The sequence below is a fragment of the Arachis hypogaea genome, chromosome 19 (genome assembly GCF_003086295.3).
Source record: "Arachis hypogaea cultivar Tifrunner chromosome 19, arahy.Tifrunner.gnm2.J5K5, whole genome shotgun sequence".
Lineage (NCBI taxonomy): Eukaryota > Viridiplantae > Streptophyta > Magnoliopsida > Fabales > Fabaceae > Arachis > Arachis hypogaea.
This window is the reverse complement of record NC_092054.1, coordinates 88,608,966-88,632,425: the sequence shown is the minus strand read 5'-3', so window position 1 is coordinate 88,632,425 and position 23,460 is coordinate 88,608,966. Positions and strand designations below refer to the sequence as shown.

The 23,460-nt window shown below is 39.5% G+C and overlaps 1 non-coding gene across 1 annotated transcript; it reads left to right on the top strand.

The window, feature by feature from the left end:
- Positions 1 to 15,091: 15,091 nt before the first annotated feature.
- On the top strand, positions 15,092 to 15,195 carry LOC112781849 (small nucleolar RNA R71). Its single transcript, XR_003192602.1, has one exon. It is a non-coding gene; the product is annotated as a small nucleolar RNA R71 (small nucleolar RNA).
- The last annotated feature ends 8,265 nt before the right edge of the window (positions 15,196 to 23,460 follow it).

Below are 23,460 nucleotides of genomic sequence, written 5' to 3'. Positions count from 1 at the left end.
CTACCATTCTTGGTGTTTAACGCCAGTAAAGGTATCATTCTGGGCGATAAACGCCAGAATGGGCAGCATTCTGGGCGTTTAACGCCAGAAATAGCAGCATTCTGGGCGTTCAGAAAAACGCCCAATAAAAAGGATTTCTGGCATTTAACGCCAGCCAGACGCCCAAAATGGCCACCAGATGGGCGTTAAACGCCAAAATGGGTATCATTCTGGGCGTTTAACGCCAGAACAGCTAGGGGAGATGTAATTTCGTTTCCAATTCAATTTTTTTCGAATCTTCATGTTTTAATTCAAAATTTTCTGCATCCAAATATTACAAACATTCATTTTTTAATTTCCATTCCCAAAAATTCATAATCTTAAAAATTCTTTTTAATTATTTTTCAATTCTTTTCAATTCTTTTTCAAAAATTCATTCATCTTTCCAATTTCTTTTCAAATCTTTTTAACTCATTCATATTATCTTTTATTTTTTAGATGCATAAACAAAAATTGAGATTTAACTTCCTCATATCTTTTTCATATCTTTTAAATTTTTGAAAGGAATCTCATCTTTTTCATATCATGTTTATCTTTTATCAAACATATCTTTCAATCATATGTTTTTCTAAAAATTCAAACCCATTCCCACCCTCCCTTTTCAATATACATTCGGCCAACCCCTCTACCACACCATTCGAATCATTCTCTCCATCTATTCCTCTTCTTTTTTTTTTGCTTGAGGACAAGCAACTCTCTAAGTTTGGTGTGATTTCCGTGATCCCTGAGCTAAATCAAATGAATCTCATGGCTCCCAAAGGAAGACAAACCTCTTCAAAAGGCAAGAAAGAAAGTAATCCAAAACTACCTTGGATGCATGAGAATTTCTGCACAAAAGAACATGCAGACGATTACTTCAAAATTGTGTGCAGAAGATCAGTGATCCCAGAAGTTAAGTTCAATCTAAAAGAAGATGAATACCCGGAGATCTAAGAGCAGATTCAAAATAGGGACTGGGAAGTCCTGGCTAATCCTGATATATATATTGGAGGAAACATGGTCCAGAAATTCTATGCAAATCTGTGGATGGCAGAGAAGCACAGATTAGAAGAAACTGCTTTCTACTCCTTTCGGACTATGGTCAGAGGGAAGATTATTTACTTCTACTTTGACAAAGTGAGAGATGTTCTCAAACTTCCTCAACTACAAGATGATCCAGAGTCCTTTAATAGGAGAATGGCCAAGGATAAAAGGCTAGATCAAGTTCTGGAGGACATATGCCTCCTGGAACCAAGTGGATTACTAATTCAAAAGGTGTCCCAAACCAGTTAAAGAGAGGAGATCTCAAACCAGTTGCTAGAGGGTGGCTGAATTTCATTGGGCGTTCTATACTCCTAACCAGCAACCCATCTAAAGTCACTGTCAAGAGGGCAGTGATGATTCACTGTATTATGCTGGGGAAGGAGGTAGAGATTCATCAGCTGATCTCTATTGAAATTTACATGTTTGCAAACAAGGAATCCAATGAGGCCAAATTGGCCTACCCAAGCTTGATTAGTCTGTTATGCAAAGATGCTGGGGTGAAGATGGGTGTGGATGAATATATCCCATTTGAACGCCCAATCACCAAAAAAGTGATGGATGGACCTCAAATTCAAGATAACCTCATCAAGAGGGGGGCGCATGAGCTCCTCCCAGAAATTCCTCAATTTGACTATTGGGCCCGCTTAGAAGCATCTGTCACCAAGCTGCAAGAAGCTATGAGTCAACTCAAAGAAGAGAAGCAGAATCAAAACAGCATGCTCTGCAAACTGCTCATAGAACAAGAGAAACAAGGGCGTGAAATACAGGAGCTAAAGCGTCAGAAGCTGTCCCTTGAAGAGCTGGACGTCCCAGAGATTGAAGGAGCACCTACCCCTCAAAATCAAGGTTGTTGAGTCCTAACTCTGTGATAACTTTAATTATTAGAAACCTATTTTAAGAGTTACATAAGCATTAGTATTAGAGTCATTTATTTTTATGTCTTTAATTTCCTTTCTTTTATTATTATTTGTCTGCTTTTATGTTTATTTTATGCCTTATTTTTATTACATGATCATTAAAGTTTAGAGTCTATGTCTTTAAAGCTATGAATGATTCCATGAATCCCTCACCTTTCTTAAATGAAAAATATTTTTATTTGTAAAAGAACAAGAAATACATAATTTCAAAAATTATCTTGAAATTAGCTTAATTATTTTGATGTGGTGGCAATACTTTTTGTTTTCTGAATGAATGCTTGAACAGTGCATATTTTTTATAGTGAAGCTTATGAATGTTAAAATTGTTGGCACTTGAAAGAATAATAAAAAAAGAGAAATGTTATTGATAATCTGAAAAAAATTCATAAAATTGATTCTTGAATCAAGAAAAAGTAGTGAAAAACACAAAGCTTGCGAAATAGGAAAAAAAGAAAAAATAAAGAAAAAATAAAGAAAAAGAAAAAGCAAGCAGAAAAAGCCAATAATCTTTTAAACTAAAAGGCAAGGGTAAAAAAAAAGGATCCAAGGCTTTGAGCATTAATGGATAGGAGGGCCCAAAGGAATAAAATCATGGCCTAAGCAGCTCAATCAAGTTGTCCCTAACCATGTGTTTGTGGCGTGAAGGTGTCAAGTAAAAAGCTTGAGACTGAGCAGTTAAAGTCATGGTCCAAAGCAAAAAGAGTGTGCTTAAGAGCTCTGGGCACCTCTAACTAGGGACTATAGCAAAGCTGAGTCACAATCTGAAAAGGTTCACCCAGTTATGTGTCTGTGGAATTTATGTATCCGATGGTAATACTAGAAAGCAAAACGCTTAGGGTCACGGCCAAGACTCATAAAGTAGTTGTGTTCAGGAATCAAGATACTGAACTAGGAGAATCAATAACACTATCTAAATTCTGAGTTCCTATGGATGCCAATCATTCTGAATTTCAAAGGATAAAGTGAGATGCCAAAATTGTTCAGAAGCAAAAAGCTACTAGTCCCGCTCATCTGATTGAAACTAATCTTCATTGATATTTTTGGAATTTATTGTATATTCTCTTTTTTTATCCTACTTTGTTTTTAGTTGCTTGGGGACAAGCAAAAATTTAAGTTTGGTGTTGTGATGAGCGGATAATTTATACCCTTTTTGGCATTGTTTTTACATAGTTTTTAGTATGTTTTAGTTACTTTTTATTATATTTTTATTAGTTTTTATTCAAAAATCACATTTCTAGACTTTACTATGAGTTTGTGTATTTTTTTGTGATTTCAGGTATTTTCTGGCTGAAATTGAGGGATCTGAGCAAAAATCTGATTCAGACGCTGAAAAAGGACTGCAGATGCTGTTGGATTCTGACCCTCCTGCACTCGAATTGGATTTTCTGGAGCTACAGAAGCCTAATTAGCGCACTCTTAACTGCGTTGGAAAGTAGATATCTTGGGCTTTCTCGCAATATATAATAGTCCATACTTTTTCTGAGATTTGATGGCCCAAACTGGCGTTAAACGCCAGCCAAAAAGTTTCTCATGTAAAACGCCATAACTGGCACATTTCTTGGCGTTAAACGCCCATTTTGGCACCCAGGGTAGCGTCTAACTCCAACTTGTGGCATATGCACGTGAAAGCTTGAAAGCTCAGCCCAAACACTCACCAAGTGGGTCCCGAAAGTGGATTTCTGCACTATCTGCACTTATTTACTCATTTTCTCTAAACCTAAGTTACTAGTTTAGTATAAAAACTATTTTTAGAGATTCATTTAGCAACTTTTGACATTTTACGTTTCATATTGTATCTTCTACGGCATGAGTCTCTAAACCCCATAGGTGGGGGTGAGGAGCTCTGCTGTGTTTCAATGGATTAATGCAATTACTACTGTTTTCTATTCAATCACGCTTGATTCTATTCTAAGATACTCACTCGTACTTCAATCTAGAGAATCTGATGATCCGTGACACTCATCATTATTTTCAATTCTATGAACGCATGCCTGACAACCACTCCCATTCTATCTGAGCTCAACGTAATCATTGGGAGACAGCTTGAGTGTGTATTTCTTGGGTCTTTGATCCACGGACCGAGTCCGTGAGATCAGAACTTTCGTGGTATAGGCTAAAACCAATTGGCAGCATTCCTGGGATCCGGAAAGTCTAAATCTTGTCTGTGGTATTCCAAATAGGATCTGGGAAGGGATGGTTATGACGAGCTTCAAACTCATGAATGTTGGGCGCAATGACAGTGTGCAAAAGGATAGAGAGATCCTATTCCGATGCTAGTGAGAACCGACAGATGATTAGCCGTGCGGTAGCTGTACTTGGTATTTTTCATCCAAGACAAGAAATCCGACAGTTGGTTAGCCGTGAAGAGATCGTACCTGGTATTTTTCATCCGAGAGGATCATACAGCTTGCCATTAAAGGAAGCCATGCGTGTTTGGAGAAGAAGACAGTAGGAAAGCAGAGATTCAGATGACAGAGCATCTCCGAAACCTCAACCTGTTCCTCATTACTGAATCACAAGTACCATTTATTTCATGTTATTTACTTTTCATAAACAAAATCATTTTTATCATTAATCTCCTGACTAAGATTTACAAGATAATTATAGCATGCTTCAAGCCGACAATCTCTGTGGGATCGACCCTTACTCACGTAAGGTATTACTTGGACGACCCAGTGCACTTGCTGGTTTGTGCACGAATTGTGAATCACACTTTTCACAACTAGTACCACTAACCAGAAAGTGCACTGGGTCGTCCAAGTAATACCTTACGTGAGTAAGGGTCGAATCCCACGGAGATTGTTGGTTTGAAGCAAGCTATGGTTATCTTATTATTCATAGTCAGGATGCCAACAACAGTGTTTTTCAACTTCAATTGTAAAGAGTCAAAGGGCATAAATATAAATACTTATTGTGCAATGATGGAGAATATGTTGGGGTTTTGGAGATGCTTTGTCTTCTTTATTTCAGTTTTTCTCTTGTACTCCTCTTCACACACACAAGGCTCCTTCCATGGCAAGCTGTATGTAAGGTGTCACCGTTGTCAATTGCTACTTCCCGTCCTCTCAGTGAAAATGGTCCAAATGCTCTGTGACAGCACAGCTAATCATCTGTTGGTTCTCGATCATGTCGGAATAGAATCCCTTGATTCTTTTGCGTCTGTCACTACGCCCAACAATCGCAAGTTTGAAGCTCGTCACAGCCATTCAATCCTTGAATCCTACTCGGAATACCACAGACAAGGTTTAGACTTTCCGGATTCTCATGAATGCCGCCATCAATTCTAGCTTATACCACGAAGATTCTGATTAAGAAATCTAAGAGATACTCATTCAATCTGATGTAGAACGGAGGTGGTTGTCAGGCACATGTTCATGGATTGAGGAAGGTGATGAGTGTCACGGATCATCACCTTCTTCATAGTGAAGTGCGAATGAACATCTTAGATAGGAACAAGCGTGTTTGAATGGAAAACAGAGATAATTGCATTAATTCATCAAGACGCTGTAGAGCTCCTCACCCCAAACAATGGAGTTTAGAGACTCATGCTGTCAAAGAGTACAAAGTTCAGATCTAAAATGTCATGAGGTACCAAGTAAATCTCTAAAAGTTGTTTAAATACTAAACTAGTAACCTAGGTTTACAGAAAATGAGTAAACTATAATAGATAGTGCAGAAATCTACTTCTGGGGCCCACTTGGTGTGTGCTGGGGCTGAGACTTAAGCTTCTCATGTGCCTGGGCTGTTTTGGGCATTCAACGCCAGGTTGTAACCTGTTTCTGGCGTTGAACTCTAACTTGTAACTTGTTTCTGGCGCTGGACGCCAGACTACAACATGGAATTGGCGTTGAACGCCATTTTACATCGTCTATCCTTGAGCAAAGTATAGATTATTATATATTGCTGGAAAGCCCTGGATGTCTACTTTCCAACGCAATTGAGAGCGCGCCATTTGGAGTTCTGTAGCTCCAGAAAATCCACTTTGAGTGAAGGGAGGTCAGAATCCAACAGCATCAGTAGTCCTTTTTCAGCCTGAATCAGATTTTTGCTCAGCTCCCTCAATTTCAGCCAGGAAATACCTGAAATCACAGAAAAACATACAAACTCATAGTAAAGTCCAGAAATGTGATTTTTAATTAAAAATTAATAAAAATATACTAGAAACCAACTAAATCATACTAAAAACTAAGTAAAAACAATGCCAAAAAGCGTATAAATTATCCGCTCATCACAATACCAAACTTAAATTTTTGCTTGTCCCCAAGCAAATAAAAATAAAGTAGGATAAAAAAAAGAGAATATACAATGAATTCCAAAAACATCTATGAAGATCAGTCTTAATTAGATGAGCGGGGCTATTAGCTTTTTGCTTCTGAACAGTTTATGCATCTCACTTTATCCTTTGAAGTTCAGAATGATTGGTATCTATAGTAACTCAGAATTCAGATAGTGTTATTGATTCTCCTAGTTCAGTATGTTGATTCTTGAACACAGCTACTTTATGAGTCTTGGCCGTGGCCCTAAGCACTCTGTTTTCCAGTATTACCACCGGATACATACATGCCACAGACACATAACTGGGTGAACCTTTTCAGATTGTGACTCAGCTTTGCTAAAGTCCCCAATTAGAGGTGTCCAGGGTTCTTAAGCACACTCTGTTTTTTTGCTTTGGACCTCGACTTTAACCGCTCAGTCTCAAGTTTTCACTTGACACCTTCACGCCACAAGCACATGGGTAGGGACAGCTTGGTTTAGCCGCTAAAGCCAGGATTTTATTCCTTTAGGCCCTCCTATCCACTGATGCTCAAAGCCTTGGATCTTTTTTATTACCCTTGCCTTTTGGTTTTAAGGACTACTGGCTTTTTGCTCTTGTCTTTTGGTTTAAAGAGCTTTTGGCTTTTTCTGCTTGCTTTTTCTTTTTCTTGCTCTCTTTTTTTTCGCATTTTTTTTCTCTGCAAGCTTTGTTCTTCACTGCTTTTTCTTGCTTCAAGAATCATTTTTATGATTTTTCAAATTATCAAATAACATTTCTCCTTTTTCATCATTCTTTCAAGAGCCAACAATTTTAACATTCATAAGCAACAAATTCAAAAGACATATGCACTGTTCAAGCATTCATTCAGAAAATGAAAAGTAATGCCACCACATCAAAATAATTAAACTATTTTAAAATTCGAAATTCATGTACTTCTTTTTCTTTTTCAGAAAACAATTTTCATTTAAGAAAGGTGATGGATTCATAGGACATTCATATCTTTAAGACATAGACACTTAGATACTAGTGATCATATAGTAAAGACACAAACATAATTAAACATGAAGCATAGTAAACGAAAAACAGGAAAATAAGAACAAGGAGATTAAGGAATGGGTCCACCTTAATGAGGGTGGCGTCTTCCTCTTCTTGAAGAACCAATGGTGCTCTTGAGCTCCTCTATGTCTCTTCCTTGCCTTTGTTGCTCTTTTCCTCATAGCTCTTTAATCTGCAGTCAATTGCTCTACCACACCAAACTTAAAAGGTTTGCTCGTCCTCGAGCAAAAGAAGAAAGAAGTGGAGAAGATGGAGGAGATGGAAGTGTGTGAATGGGTGGGTTTAGGAGGGAAATGGTTTGAATTTGAATGGTGAGGTAGGTGGGGATCCTGTGAGGTCCACAGATCCAGTGGGGTCAAGGATTTAGCATCCCTGCTCTAATTAGGCGTACAAAATGCCCTTACTGTGCAATTCTGGCATTTAAGGTTAAACTGAAGCTTAAACGTGGAAATGGAAGAAGGTAGCCCTGGAGAGTCATGTAGTCGAACACGTTTAAGCTTCAGTTTAAGGTTAAACTGAAGCTTAAACGTGGAGATAGGAAGGGCAGCCCTGGAGGTCGAACACGTTTAACCTCCAGTTTGAGGTCAAACTGGAGGTTAAACGTGGAAAAGGGTGGAGGCATACTGGAGGTCGAACACGTTTAACCTCCAGTTTGAGGTCAAACTGGAGGTTAAACGTGGAAGCTTAGAATGGTAGCCCTGGAGGTGTCGAACACGTTTAACCTCCAGTTTGAGGTCAAACTGGAGGTTAAACGTGGAAATGGAGAGAGCAACCCTGGAGTAGAAAAGCTATCGAACACGTTTAAGCTCCAGTTTGAGTCAAACTGGAGCTTAAACGTGGAATGGCTCCCTGGTACTCTTCCTGGTTCTGGCGTTTAACCTCCAGTTTGAGGTCAAACTGGAGGTTAAACGTGGAACTCCTCCCTGGGTGGCATACTCATTCTGGCGTTTAACCTCCAGTTTGAGGTCAAACTGGAGGTTAAACGTGGAATGCTTCTTTAGTGAGGCTTTTCATTCTGGCGTTTAACCTCCAGTTTGAGGTCAAACTGGAGGTTAAACTTCAATCCCAGCATTCTTTATCCTTCATGATTTTGGCGTTTAAGCTCCAGTTTAGGCTTAAACTGGAACTTAAACTCCACATGTGATATTCCAGCTTCCTTTATTGATTTTGTTGCTTCCTTGCTTAGCCTCTTCTTCCCTGAAATCATCCAAACAATTGCATCAAAGTCTTGCAAAATTTCATGAGAAATCTTCCATTCATAGCATTTAAGTAATATAACTAAAACTCATGGAATTTGCATCAAAATCATATTGTTTGGATGGTTCATTACTTTGTTCTTCATTTAACCATTTTTGGTTACTTTAAGCTCAAGAAAATGCATAAAACAACTAAAACTAACAGAAAAATGCTAGTGAAACTAGCCTATGATGCCTTGGCATCACAACACCAAACTTAATACTTGCTTGTCCCTAAGCAAGTCCTGAGTTATTTGAGAAGAAAGTATGAAACATAAAGCAATTACATTGGCTATATTAGCAAGCATTTGAAGTTCATCAGAAGGGTTTTATGCAGAAAGTTGCAGCATCACTTTTTCATACTTATCAGGTAGGATTATCACTTTTTCATTGCATCCATCAAACATTGCTATGGCCTCTTGTTATTCTTATGTCTTTGGCACTTTTCTCTTCTTTGTTTCCTTTTCTTTTTCTTAGAGCTCCTTTGCTCCTTGTTTGCTTAGTGTCATGTGTTGCACAAGCCTTTGGCATTTTCTTTTTCTTATCAGTGCACTACACATATCCACTTTAGGCATTTTAGTTCACATTTCTTCTTGAGACATTGGTGCCCAGCACCTCTTTGTGTGACTAAATGTTTTGTATTTAGGTTGCTCTTGATAATGGACTTTTGGTTGATAATCCCGGGTTAGTTAACCCAAGTTACCAAGTGTTGAAACACTCCTCAGAACCTATTCATCCAAGCATATCCTTAATACATAAACACCACAGGCATTTGTCTCAGAAGTTCAAACCATTGGTACCTAGCTTATTTTCTCAATTTTTTTGCTTTTTGGTTGCCTTTTTCCGTGGCTTTTTCTTTTTCTTTTTCTTTCTTTTTCATGGCCAAAGACATTTATTCATCAAGATCCATAGACAATGTTCACTTTCTACATAAAAAATGATAATTCTACACTCTAATTTTAGTGATCTGACTAAACAATCAAGCCTGCATACCACCACTTAATTCTACTTGATTTGTCACTAATTTAGCCAAGTTACTTTTGTTCAAACTTTTCTTTTATTTTTGGAAACAGAACAAGCATGGCACGCACTTGTTTAAGAAGGTGAAGTTATATCCAAACATCTAGGCATTCACTTTATTCAAAGCAATTAACAAACAGACATACTAAAAAAACTACACATTCCAGAAAGATTCAACATTTACAGTTTAAACCAGAACACGCATGCTTTTGTTTGCCCTTTTTAAAGAATTAGCAAGGAACAATACCACCTTGTGAAATTCCTTGTTTTCTCTTTGTTGTCAGGAAACAATTTGATTTCTCCTTCTTCTTCCTAAATGTTGCTTCATGCTTTAAGGTTCTTGTTTCCTTTCCTGCAAAGAGTAATGAAGTTGCTTGCTTCTCAAGCACTTGAGTGGTTAGCTCAACTATGTGTGGGTAAGTATCGGATTCTTAGATTGGTGTGTGAACACCAAACTTAGTCTCCCACTTACTTCTCTCTGTTCTTTGAATCCTTGAGTTATCTTGGAATGATGTTGCTACTAAGGGTTTTAAGCATTTCTGTGACTGCTTAGAATAGTTGTTCCTTTCATATAATTCAAAGGTTGTTGTGTTCAGTTGATCTTTATGGTGGAACACCAAACTTAGAGTCACACATTCCTCTTTGACTTATTGATCCATGAATTCATTGTTTGGTGTGAAACACCAAACTTAATTCTTTGCAATGCACAGAAACTACTTTACCCTTTTTATTGAAACAAATAAAAGAAACAGCAACAAGGTATTACCTCAGGTTGGGTTGCCTCCCAACAAGCGCTTCTTTAACGTCATTAGCTTGACGGTCAGCTTCCTCAGTTGAGGTGATATTTAACTTTGTCCTTCTCCTCCACATCTCCCAAGTAATGTTTGAGTCTTTGACCGTTAACAATGAAGGTTCGTTGTGACTTTTCTTCCATGATTTCTACTTGTCCATAATTGGAGACCTTGGTGACAAGGAATGGTCCAGACCACCTTGATTTTAGCTTCCCTGGAAATAGCTTCAGCCTAGAATTGTAGAGCAATACTTTTTGCCCTTCTTCAAATTTCCTTGGGGCTATGTTGCTGTCATGCTTCTTCTTTGCTCTTTCTTTGTAAATTTTGGCATTCTCATAAGCTTCCGCTCTGAATTCTTCCAACTCTTGAATTTGCAACATCCTTCTTTCTCCAGCGGCTTTGTTGTCCAAGTTCAGAAGTTTCAAGGCCCAGTATGCCTTGTGCTCCAACTCCAGTGGCAGATGGCACGCTTTTCCATATACTAGTTGGTAAGGAGACATTCCAATTGGTGTTTTGAAAGCTGTCCTATATGCCCAAAGAGCATCATCTAGCTTAATCGACCAGTCCTTTCTTGAAGTTCCCACAGTTTTTTCCAGGATTCTTTTGAGTTCTCTGTTAGATATTTTGGCTTGCCCACTTGTCTGTGGATGGTATGGTGTGGCTACCCTGTGTTTGACTCCATATTTTAGGAGCAATGCCTCTAATGGTTTGTTGCAAAAGTGGCTTCCTCCATCACTGATGATTGCTCTTGGAACCCCAAAACGGCAAAAAATGTGTTTTCTGAGGAAGTTCATGACTACCTTATTATCATTGGTTGGAGTTGCTATTGCTTCAACCCATTTAGAGACATAGTCTACTGCCACAAGAATGTAATTATTTGAGTATGAGGAGGGAAAGGGTCCCATGAAATCTATCCCCCATACATCAAACAATTCAAGTTCCAGAATGAATTGTTGTGGCATTTCATTTCTTCTTGGCAGGTTCCCAGCTTTCTGGCATTCATGGCAGTGCTTCACTAATTCTTTTGCATCTTTGAAGATAGTAGGCCAATAAAAACCACACTGCAACACCTTAGCTGCTGTTCTTTCTCCTGCAAAGTGCCCTCCATAAGTGGAGCCATGGCAGTCCCATAAAACTTCCCTTCCTTCTTCCTCGGATATGCATCTTCTGAGTATGCCATCGGAACATTTTTTGAACAAGTATGGTTCGTCCCAGATGAAGTATTTGGCATCATTTACCAATTTCTTCCTTTGATGTTTGTTAATTTCCAAAGGTACACTCCCAGTGGCCTTGAAGTTTGCTATGTCTGCAAACCAGGGTGCTTTGTGAATTATCATGAGTTGTTCATCAGGAAAGCACTCATTTACATGTGTGCTTTGTGTGCTTCCTTCTTCACATGGTATCCTTGATAAATGATCTGCCACCTTGTTCTCTACACCCTTCTTGTCTTTGATTTCAATGTCAAATTCCTGCAACAAAAGAACCCATCTAATAAGTCTCGGTTTAGATTCTTGTTTAGCAAGTAAATATTTTAAAGCTGAATGATCAGTGAAGACAATGACTTTAGATCCAATGAGATAAGATCTAAATTTTTCAAATGCAAAGACTATTGCCAAGAGTTCTTTTTCAGTGGTTGTGTAATTCCTTTGGTTAGCATTCAAGACTTTACTGGCATAATAAATCACATGTACCAAATTGTCTTTCCTTTGTCCTAACACTGCCCCAATAGCAAGGTCTGATGCATCACACATCAGTTCAAAAGGTAAGTTCCAATCAGGTGGGGCAATGATAGGTGCAGAGGAAAGTTTTTGCTTCAAAAGTTCATAGGCTAGCATGCAATTTTTATCAAATACAAAGGGTGTATCAGAGACAAGCAAGTTACTCAAAGGTTTGGCTATTTTAGAAAAGTCTCTAATAAACCTTCTGTAAAAACCAGCGTGTCCCAAAAAGCTCCTAACTGCCTTGACATTACTTGGTGGAGGTAGTTTTTCAATGATTTCCACCTTAGCTCTGTCCACCTCCATGCCTCTATTAGAGATTTTGTGGCCAAGGACTATTCCTTCTGTGACCATGAAATGACACTTTTCCCAGTTTAATACTAGGTTAGTCTCTTGGCACCTCTTAAGCACCAAGGCAAGGTGGTGTAGGCAGCTGGGAAAAGAATCCCCAAACACAGAAAAATCGTCCATGAAGACCTCAATAAATTTTTCAATCATGTCCGAAAAGATGGACAGCATGCATCTTTGGAAAGTGGCAGGTGCATTGCACAATCCAAAGGGCATGCGTCTATAAGCAAAAACTCCATATGGACAAACAAATGATGTTTTCTCTTGATCACTAGGATCAACTACTATTTGGTTGTAGCCTGAATATCCATCCAAGAAGCAATAGTAAGCATGTCCGGCAAGCCTTTCAAGCATCTGATCCATGAATGGGAGTGGGAAATGATCTTTTCTGGTGGCTTCATTGAGCTTCCTGTAGTCTATGCACATCCTCCACCCAGTAACGGTTCTTGTGGGTATGAGTTCGTTCTTCTCATTTGGCACCACAGTTATGCCACCTTTCTTGGGAACTACATGGATGGGACTAACCCATGGGCTATCAGAAATGGGGTAGATTACCCCTGCCTGCCATAACTTCCTGACTTCCTTTTGTACCACTTCTTTCATGACGGGATTCAATCTTCTCTGAGCTTGAATGGAGGGTCTAGCATCCTCTTCTAACAAGATTTTATGCATGCATATGGATGAACTTATCCCCTTCAAATCAGCTAGGGTCCATCCAATGGCATCTTGATGAGTTTGCAGCACCTTGATCAATTCTTCTTCCTGTTCTTGGCTCAAGGCCGAGCTAATGATAACAGGGTGACTCTCATCACTACCCAAGTATGCATACTTGAGATTAGGGGGCAATGCTTTGAGCTCAGGTTTTGGTGCTTCCTTTTCTTCTTTCACTTTCTCTGGCATGCTTAGCATGGTTGTGTCAGCACCCTTGATATCACTAACTTCAATATCCTTGGTGAACTCCTCCTCTGCCACTTCCTTTATTGTTTCCTCAAAAGTTTCTTGTACTGCAATGTCCACTACATCAACCCTCATGCATTCCCTTAGTGATTCTGATGGATAGCTCATTGCCTTGAATACATTAAACACCAATTTCTCATCATGTAGTCTAAGAGTGAGTTCACCCTTTTGTACATCTATGATGGCTCCAGCAGTAGCTAGGAAGGGTCTTCCCAGAATTATTGAAGCTTTGGCTTCTTCCTCCATATCTAACACTACAAAATCAGCAGGAAATATAAATTCTCCCACTTTCACCAACAAATCCTCAACTATCCCATGAGGGAATTTAAAAGTTCGATCTGCCAATTGGAGGGCCATTCTTGTTGGTTTGGCTTCCTCAATCTTCATTCTTCTCATCATTGTTAGCGACATCAAATTGATGCTGGCCCCTAAGTCACACAAGGCCTTCTCCACCATGACTTCTCCTATAATGCAGGGGATTTGGAAACTGCCTGGGTCCTTCAATTTCTGAGGCAATTTGTGCTGAATGATGGCACTGCATTCTTCAGTTAACAACACAGTTTCCTCATTTCTCCAGCTTCTCTTCTTGGTCATTAATTCTTTTAAGAATTTTGCATAGAGTGGCATTTGCTCTATTGCCTCAGCAAAGGGAATGTTGATTTGAAGCTTCTTGAAAATCTCCAAGAACCTGGAGAATTGGCCATCCTTTTCACTTTTCATCAAACGTTGAGGATAAGGTGCTTTAGGTGTGTAAGGCTTCAAGACCTCTTTTTCTTTTTCTTTTGTTGCAAACGGTGTAACAAATTGTCCTTGTTCTTTGTCTTTCACATTTTCCTTTGCTTCATCCTCTGTGGTTTCCCTTGAAATCTCCTTTAGATTCTTTCCACTTCTGAGGGTTATGGCCTTACATTCCTCCCTTGCAATAGCCTTGGCAGCATGAGAACCGCTTGTCCCAGGGGCTTGCTTAGTCAAATACAAAATTTGATTTTCTAGCTTCTGGATGGCAGCTCCTTGGTTTTGCAAGTTAGAATTTACTTCTTCCTTAAAAGCTTTCAATTCAATTATGTCTTGGCTCATGGTTGCAAGCATTCCTTCTATCCGGTTTAATTGATCTTGAAATTGTTGGTTCGGATTAGGTTGGGTATGTTGATTATTTTGGCCATGATATGATGGTTGGTGGTAAGTGTTTTGTGTGGCTTGGTATGATCTTTGGTTGGAGTTTTGGTATGTGGAATTGTTATGTTGGTTGTGGTTGTAAGGTTTGTGGTTTTGTGGTGGGGTTTGTTGGTTTCCCCACCCAAAGTTTGGGTGGTTTCTCCAGCCTGGGTTGTAAGTGTTGGAATGTGGATCATATGATTGCCTTTGTTGGTTTCCCACATAGTTAGCCTCATCCCAATCACCTCCTTCAATGCCTACTTCCTCTTGATCTTGTGTGTGTATTGCAGCCACTTGCTTTGTTTCTAATTGCCTGGTAAGCTCTGCTAGTTGCTTGGCAAACACCTTGTTTTGGGCTAGAATTGTATCAACATGGTTCAGCTCCATGACTCCCTTAGTGTTGTGCCTTTCTGATGCATAGTAGTACTCATTCTCAGCCACTGTCTCGATCACTTCAATGGCTTCTTCCACAGTCTTTTTCCTGTTCAATGAACCTCCTGATGAATGGTCTACAGCCTTCCTTGATTCATAAGAGAGCCCATCATAGAAGATGTGCAGTTGCACCCAATCATGGAACATGTTTGGTGGGCATTTCCTTGTCAAGTCCTTGAATCTCTCCCATGCCTCGTAGAGAGTTTCACCATCTTGTTGTCTAAAAGTCTGAACCTCAGATCGAAGCCTATTGACCTTTTGTGGAGGGTAGAAACGTGCCAGAAACTTGCTTTCCACCTCATCCCATGTTGTTAGACTCCCCCTTGGGAATGATTCCAGCCACTTAGCTGCTTTGTCCCTAAGTGAAAATGGGAACAAAAGCAGTTTATAGGCATCTTCCTGGACTCCATTGGACTTCACAGTGTCACAAATTCTCAGGAATTTTGTGAGATGTTGGTTTGGGTCTTCATTAGCACTTCCTCCAAAGGAACAATGATTTTCCACAAGTGATATTAGCTGTGGCTTGAGCTCAAAATTGTTGGCCTGAATGGGTGGTTTCTGGATGCTACTACCACAATTCCCAGAGGTTGGGTTTATGTATGAACTAAGAACCCTCCTCTCAGGGATGGCATCGTTTCCATCAGCTCTCTCATGGTTGTGAACTTCTCTATCCATGTTGAGATCTAAAGCTTCCTCAAAATTGTCCTCAGATTCTCCTTCAGATTCCTCTTCTCCCACTACTCTCTTCCCTCTTGCTTCCCTTCTAAGTCTATGAAGGGTCCTCTCTGGTTCGGTATATGGAGGAGTTTATGTCTCTCCTCTCCTACCTGTCATACAAGAACACAGCTCAAACACAAACAAGTGAAATACTCTTGGTTAATGGAAGAGTATGGTTAGCTCAATTGAGGAATTAATTCAAACAGTTAGTGAGTCAGTGAGTTAGTTGCATGAATTTAAAGGCATAAAGAAGGAAAGCATGTAACCAAGTGCAGAAATTAAAATTCAACAAGTATCTTGAACAGAATTAACAAAGCAAGAGAAAATTGCTCAATCTAGTTAGCTTCCAATTTGAGAATTGTCAATCGAAAACCAATCCCCGGCAACGGCGCCATAAACTTGATGCACATAAACTTGTTATGCTACGATTTAGGAAATTGCACGATCGGCAAAATTCCTTCCGGCAAGTGCACCGGTTATCGTCGTCAAGTAAAAACTCACAATAGAGTGAGGTCGAATCCCACAAGGATTGGTTGAGTGAGCAATTCGGATTAGAAGTGTGTTCTAGTTGAGCTGAATCAAGATTTGAGATGAGAATTGCGGAATGTAAAATTGGCGGGAAAAGTAAATGACAAGAAAATTAAATGGCTGAATCTTAAATTGCATGAATTAAAGAGCAGAATGTAAATTGCTGAAATTAAAAGGGAATGGGGGTGATTGCAAGAATTGAGTTGCAGAATGTAAAGAGAAAGTGGAAATCAGAAATGGGGAATTCATTGGGTTATAGGAGATATTGAGATCTCCGAATCAAAATATGTTTATCTTTTCCTCAACCAATGCGTTCATTGAATTTTGCTTGGCAATCTTATATGATTGGATCCCAATTCCTTGGCTCACCAATGCTCTCTAAAAACAAACAAATTCCCAATCCCTTGGTTTAAATGTTCATAAGAAGAGATGATGCTTGATCACTGATTATACCACACAATTTCATGAACCACAATTTGGTAGGATTACATGTCACAATATCCATCCAAACCCCAATCCAATCCACTGTGAGAAAGCTTCTCTAGCATGAATCCTCCATTCCTTTCCCAAGGCTCCGAAGGATTCCAAGTATGAGTAGTTTCTTTCCCAAGACAACTACTCAATGGAATTAGATCGAGAAGCTTTCTAACAAAATTCAAGAGAAAAGATTGAAGAAGAAGATAAACTATTATTGATTCATTGAATTACAATAGAGCTCCCTAACCCAATGAAAGGGGGTTTAGTGAATCATAGCTCTGAATTCAATTACAAAGAAAAGGAAAACTAGCTAAAAGTGAAAAGTAAAAGTCCACTCTAACTTAACTTCTATCCTATTTATACACTTTCTATATTGAGCTTCAGTTGTGCTTCTTGGGCTTTGAGGCCTCTCCTTGCTTTCCTTTTGCCTTGGGTTTATGATCCATAATCTTGATGAGGTTGTTGATCCAAATCCTGTAACATTTATTGAGCCAACTTAGTGATAATCAAATAATGACACATGACTCAATAAATTGAGATTTCAAACTCATCAATCCTTCAGGCCCAATCCCATAAACCATGATATTCAATTGGGTTTCATACCAAAGTAAGTTTAAGTTAATATTTGTGCTCAAAGACTAACTTAAATCACAATATTTTTGGCCCAGAAACCTTTTCCAAGAGTGGCGTTTAAGTTGTAGTTTAAGCTTAAACTGCAGCTTAAACGCCAGACACTTCCAGTGAGGCCTTTTGTAGAAGCACGTTTAAGCTTCAGTTTAAGGTTAAACTAAAGCTTAAACGTGGAAATGGAAGAAGGTAGCCCTGGAGAGTCATGTAGTCGAACACGTTTAAGTTTCAGTTTAAGGTTAAACTGAAGCTTAAACGTGGAGATAGGAAGGGCAGCCCTGGAGGTCGAACACGTTTAACCTCCAGTTTGAGGTCAAACTGGAGGTTAAACGTGGAAAAGGGTGGAGGCATACTGGAGGTCGAACACGTTTAACCTCCAGTTTGAGGTCAAACTGGAGGTTAAACGTGGAAGCTTAGAATGGTAGCCCTGGAGGTGTCGAACACGTTTAACCTCCAGTTTGAGGTCAAACTGGAGGTTAAACGTGGAAATGGAGAGAGCAACCCTGGAGTAGAAAAGCTATCGAACACGTTTAAGCTCCAGTTTGAGTCAAACTGGAGCTTAAACGTGGAATGGCTCCCTGGTACTCTTCCTGGTTCTGGCGTTTAACCTCCAGTTTGAGGTCAAACTGGAGGTTAAACGTGGAACTCCTCCCTGGGTGGCATACTCATTCTGGCGTTTAACCTCCAGTTTGAGGTCAAACTGGAGGTTAAACGTGGAATGCTTCTTTAGTGAGGCTTTTCATTCTGGCGTTTAACCTCCAGTTTGAGGTCAAACTGGAGGTTAAACTTCAATCCCAGCATTCTTTATCCTTCATGATTTTGGCGTTTAAGCTCCAGTTTAGGCTTAAACTGGAACTTAAACTCCACATGTGATATTCCAGCTTCCTTTATTGATTTTGTTGCTTCCTTGCTTAGCCTCTTCTTCCCTGAAATCATCCAAACAATTGCATCAAAGTCTTGCAAAATTTCATGAGAAATCTTCCATTCATAGCATTTAAGTAATATAACTAAAACTCATGGAATTTGCATCAAAATCATATTGTTTGGATGGTTCATTACTTTGTTCTTCATTTAACCATTTTTGGTTACTTTAAGCTCAAGAAAATGCATAAAACAACTAAAACTAACAGAAAAATGCTAGTGAAACTAGCCTATGATGCCTTGGCATCAGTACTTTTCTTGTCCGACCTCCTTGTTTGTAGTGTGAGTTTTTTACCCTTGCCCTTTGGATCATGCCTTTTGAGTTTATGTTGTCTGTCCTCTGCTTTGGCGAGGTGATCCTGGTGGCTTGGTGTAGTAACTTGTCCGACAACTTTTCAGTGTTCTATAGAAACTTTTTAGTTCGAACGACTTCTTTGTAGGCCTATTTCGAGATTGTTCCTTTATTGAACGGAGCTGTTCCCCTTTAGCTGAGCACGTTTGGGCCTCCTGTTGCTTTCAACTTTTTTGGCTCTTATTATTTCTTTGAGGTCGTGCTTGCTTTGCGAGGTCGTTGATGAATCCATATTTGATGATGATTTTTGTTTGAAATTGAATGGATTCCATCATATAAACTTGCACTTATTCCACTAAATAGCATGCATTTGAACTTTCCTCCTAAATTGTGCTTGATTATGAAAACATGCTCTTTTGTGCCTAATTTGATTAAATTCATTCCAATTACCTTCCATTCGATGCCTTGATGTTATTTGTTAGTGATTTCAGAGGTATAAGGCAGGAATGGCTTGGAGAAAATGAAAGAAGAGCATTCAAAGTGGAGGAAGCATGAAGATTCAAAGGAGAAGAGCTCAGCCTAGTGTGCGCGCGCACAGAGCTGTGTGCGTACGCACAGCCATTGAATCAGAGCCACGCGTGCACGTGAGCCGAGTCGCGCGTCCAGTCAAGTATCGCCTAGTGTGCGTGCGCACAACCTCCTGTGCATACGCACGGGTCGAGATTTTTCGCAGAGTGTGCGGACACACATGCCTTCATTAAAATAGCACGTGACTCGCAATTTTGATGGATTTGAGGCCCATTTCTGAAGCCATTTAGCTCATAAGGAAGGGAGAATTATGATCATAGTATAGGATAACATTAGAATAGCTTAAGAGTAGTGGTAGATAGTTTTTAGTGTAGTTTTTCTTTATGTTTTCCATCATCTTCTCTACTAGGGTTTATACTAGGGTTTTTATATTCAAGTGCCATTTCAATTTTGATCTTGGATTTTGCTAATTCCCATTGTAAGTATCTATTGATATTACTCTTTATAGTTACATTGTTCTTACACTTTCTTATAATTCAAGTTATAGTTCAATTTCACTTCTCCTTTGCAATTTCTTTTTCTTGTTGACGAAATTGATGTTCGATGAGTGTTACAGGCTTTCTTGAGTCTTTATTGTTGATTGAGATCATTTATTGCTTTTGGTTTCAAGCTTTTTCTCAGTTTTCCCATGTTTAAGATTTTTGCCCACCAAGTGTTTGACAAAATGTCAAGCATGATTTTGGGCTAGTTTTCTATCTCTTGGCTTGGGAAAAGTGAGCAATTGGGTTTCTAGAGTTGGAATGTCCAACATTTAGTGTCAATTTTGGATTGTTAATTGTTCTTGTTCCCACTAATGCTATGTTGTTGCTAAGTTAATTAGCAAGCAATTTAGGATTTGTGTGTTAAGAACACTTATACTCATTTAACTTACTTTCTGATGTGAGAGTTGATCAAATGAGATTGATCCATTCTAGTTGGCATGGTTGTGGTTCCAACAAGGAAAGGACCCTTAGCTCACTCCAAGCCAAGATGCCTTTTATGCTTCAATCCCTTTATACACATTTACATTAGTTCCTTTTACACTTTACTTGTCTATATTGCATAGTTACTTTATTAATTCCTTTATTAGTTCATTTATTACAATTTTGCATGTTCTTTCATTACTTTATATGTTTATCTCTTCATTACAAATCCCATGATCCTCACAACCAAGATTGCACACTCATTGGTCTCAAGTGTCCTTGGGAGACGACTCAGGAATTAAAACTCCCGAAATTGAATTGGTTTTGAATTCTGACATATCTTTAGATTAAACATTTGATGTGGTGGATTGATCGTTGGTCTAGGCTATACTTTCAACGATAAGATTATAATTTGTGAAAACCTAGATTGACGGTGAATCCGGCCGGCCATCAAATTTGGCGCCGTTGCCGGGGAGTCACTTCAAGTGCAATGAGTGCTAAAATTTTGGTTGTTGTGAATATGTAAATAGTGTGAATATTTGGTTCTTGTTGCTACTTGGTACTAATTTGTAGATGGCGCCTCTACCTAAGTAGTAATAGTAACTAACATTTTTGTTGGTCTAGTTCTAGATAGATAGATATAACTAGAGTATATATTCATTTATCTATTGCTTCTATTAGTATTGTTGCACTTTATTTATCCTTTCTATCATGAGTTATCACCCTTTTTGCTTGGAGTCTGGTTGTTATCATGTTGCAGGGAGTAACAATTCCAACACTAGTTCACGTCAAGGTATAGGAGACTAATTCGAAGGAGGGTTACAAGCAAGAAATTCTTGGCAGCAAGGATCCTATGATCCTAGTGTTTACCAACCTCTCACTCCAAGTGTAACACCTCATCATTACAATTTTCCCCCTCCATACCCTCTATATGAGCCACAACCATTGTACTCTCAAGCCCCTTTACCCTTCCCACCACCAACTTTTTCTCAACCAACCTACCCGTCGCCTTATATAGGACAACCTAGATTCCATCACCATTCCACTTGCATCAACCTCTCTCACGAGGAGCATAACTTTCAAGCTCTCATCCAAGAACAACGGGAATTTCAAAGAAAACAAGATGATTGTATGGCAACTCTTGCCGAAGTTTTGTCCCGCTTGACACCCCCTCATTCAACCCCTAGCAACCTTGCCCCTCCACAACTTGGGATGCCTAGTGATTCACACTTGCTGCCTCCACCAACTCTAAAGTCTAGCATTGATGCTATAACCCCACAAGGAGGAAAATCACTTGAAGAGATGGACTTTCAAGCCACTCTACCTATGGAGGAATCCATTGATGTGGGTGAGAGCCTTGTTGAGGGCGGAAGAGAGGATGAGCTCAAGATAGGCAACCACCATGAGCCCAAGGGAGATCTTGTAGATGAAGAGAGCTCCAAAAAGGGAGAACTTGAGGATGAAGAAGATGAAATTACTTCACAAGTTCCCCATGACCGAGAGGGTAAGCTACCACTTCAAGAAGCAAGGGAAGATTTGAAGCCGCTTCCACCCCATGTTAAATATGCATTCCTTGACAAGGAGCACAAGTTCCCGGTGATAGTGGCAACCGATCTTTCAATCAAGAGGTAGCAACTCCTTGAGGTTATCCGGAAGTATAAGAAAGCAATCGGATGGAGCTTAAGTGACATTGTGGGAATAAGCCCGCAAGTGTGCCTTCATAGAATTTTCTTGGAAGAAGGTGCTAAGCCGGTCCGGCAACCGCAAATACGGCTAAATCCCACAATCCTTGATGTAGTCAAGAAGGAAGTAACTTGCCTCTTAGAAGCGGACCTCATCTACCCCATTTTAGATAGTGAGTGGATAAGTCCCGTCCAAGTAGTGCCGAAGAAATCCGGAGTAACCATGGTGAAAACAGAAAGTGGAGAGCTCGTTGCAACCCGGATTCAAAATACTTGGCGAGTGTGCATAGATTACCGCCGGCTGAATCAGGCAACGCGGAAGGACCACTACCCATTGCTGTTCATAGACCAAATGTTGGATCGCTTGGCAGATAAATCCCATTATTGCTTTTTAGATGGATATATGGGGTACTTCCAGATTCATATAGCTCCTGAGGATCAGGAGAAAACCACCTTTACTTGCCCCTTTCGAATGTTTGCGTGTAAGAGAATGGCATTTGGCTTATGCAACGCACCAGCAACATTCCAAAGGTGCATGACAAGTGTTTTCTCAGATCTTTTGGAGAATTGCATGAAAGTTTTCATGGACAATTTTAGCATTTATGGTAGCTCCTTTGATGCATGTTTAGAGAACTTAGCTCGGGTACTAGAACGATGCACCAATACTAACCTTGTATTGAACTTTGAAAAATTCCATTTTATGGTGAAACAAGGTATAGTGTTAGGTCATATTGTATCTAAAGACGGAATTTCCGTAGACCTTGCTAAGATCGATGTTATTTCGAGTTTACCTTACCCCTCCTCGGTGAGGGAGATTCGTTCCTTCCTTGGCCACGCAGGTTTTTACCGCCGGTTCATAAAGAATTTTAGTTAAGTCGCTTTACCCCTTTCCCGCCTACTTCAAAAAGATGTAGAATTCAATTTTGATGAGGATTGCAAATAGGCTTTTGACAAGTTGAAGGAAGCTTTGACCACAGCTCCTATTGTGGGAGGCCTAAATTGGGATCAACCTGTGATGACATGTTATCATGTCATGTTTTTCTATGCTTTTTCATACAAGAAATTGAATATTAGTGCTTAAATATTGAATGCTTTTGTGCTTCAATGGTATATTTCTTTGATCTTTTGATTTTATAAATTTTGAAGGAAATAAGCGGAAAAAGAAGCAAAATAGCACAAAATCAACTCAAAAGAAGAAAAGAAGAATTTTGGGGCACATTTTAGAGTTTAGACACACTTTGGAGCCTTAGGCCACGCTTTAAAAAGCATGGCCCATGACTAAATCAGAGAAGCGTTGCGTTAAGAAGGAGAACGCCACATGGCTGGCGTTCATTCCCCAAGTGAGCGCCACGCTCACTAAGTGAGCGTTTTCGATGCCACACTTGGAGGCAAAGGTTTTGCCATCCGTGCGCACAAAGTAGCGCTCACTAACATAACTGGGCGCTCATTGGAAGAGCGCTAGCAAGGAAGAAAGGCGCGCACCTAAGGAGAAAGGGTAGCGCTCAAATATCTAGCGCAGCATTCATAAAGAGAGCACTAAAGGGAACAATTAGCGCACCAAATGCACACCAAAGGGAGTGAACATAGCATTCACTTTGTCAACTGAGCGCTCTACTGGAAGGAGAACCAAGCCATCCTTGACCCACTTATTCAAAGCCAAATCCAAATCAACCTATTTCATTGAAGCCCCAAAACAAGCAAAGCCCATCGACATGACTCGAAGGCACAAGAAAAAGCTAGATTAGGAATTTCATTTAAATTGTAATTTGTTTACAATTTC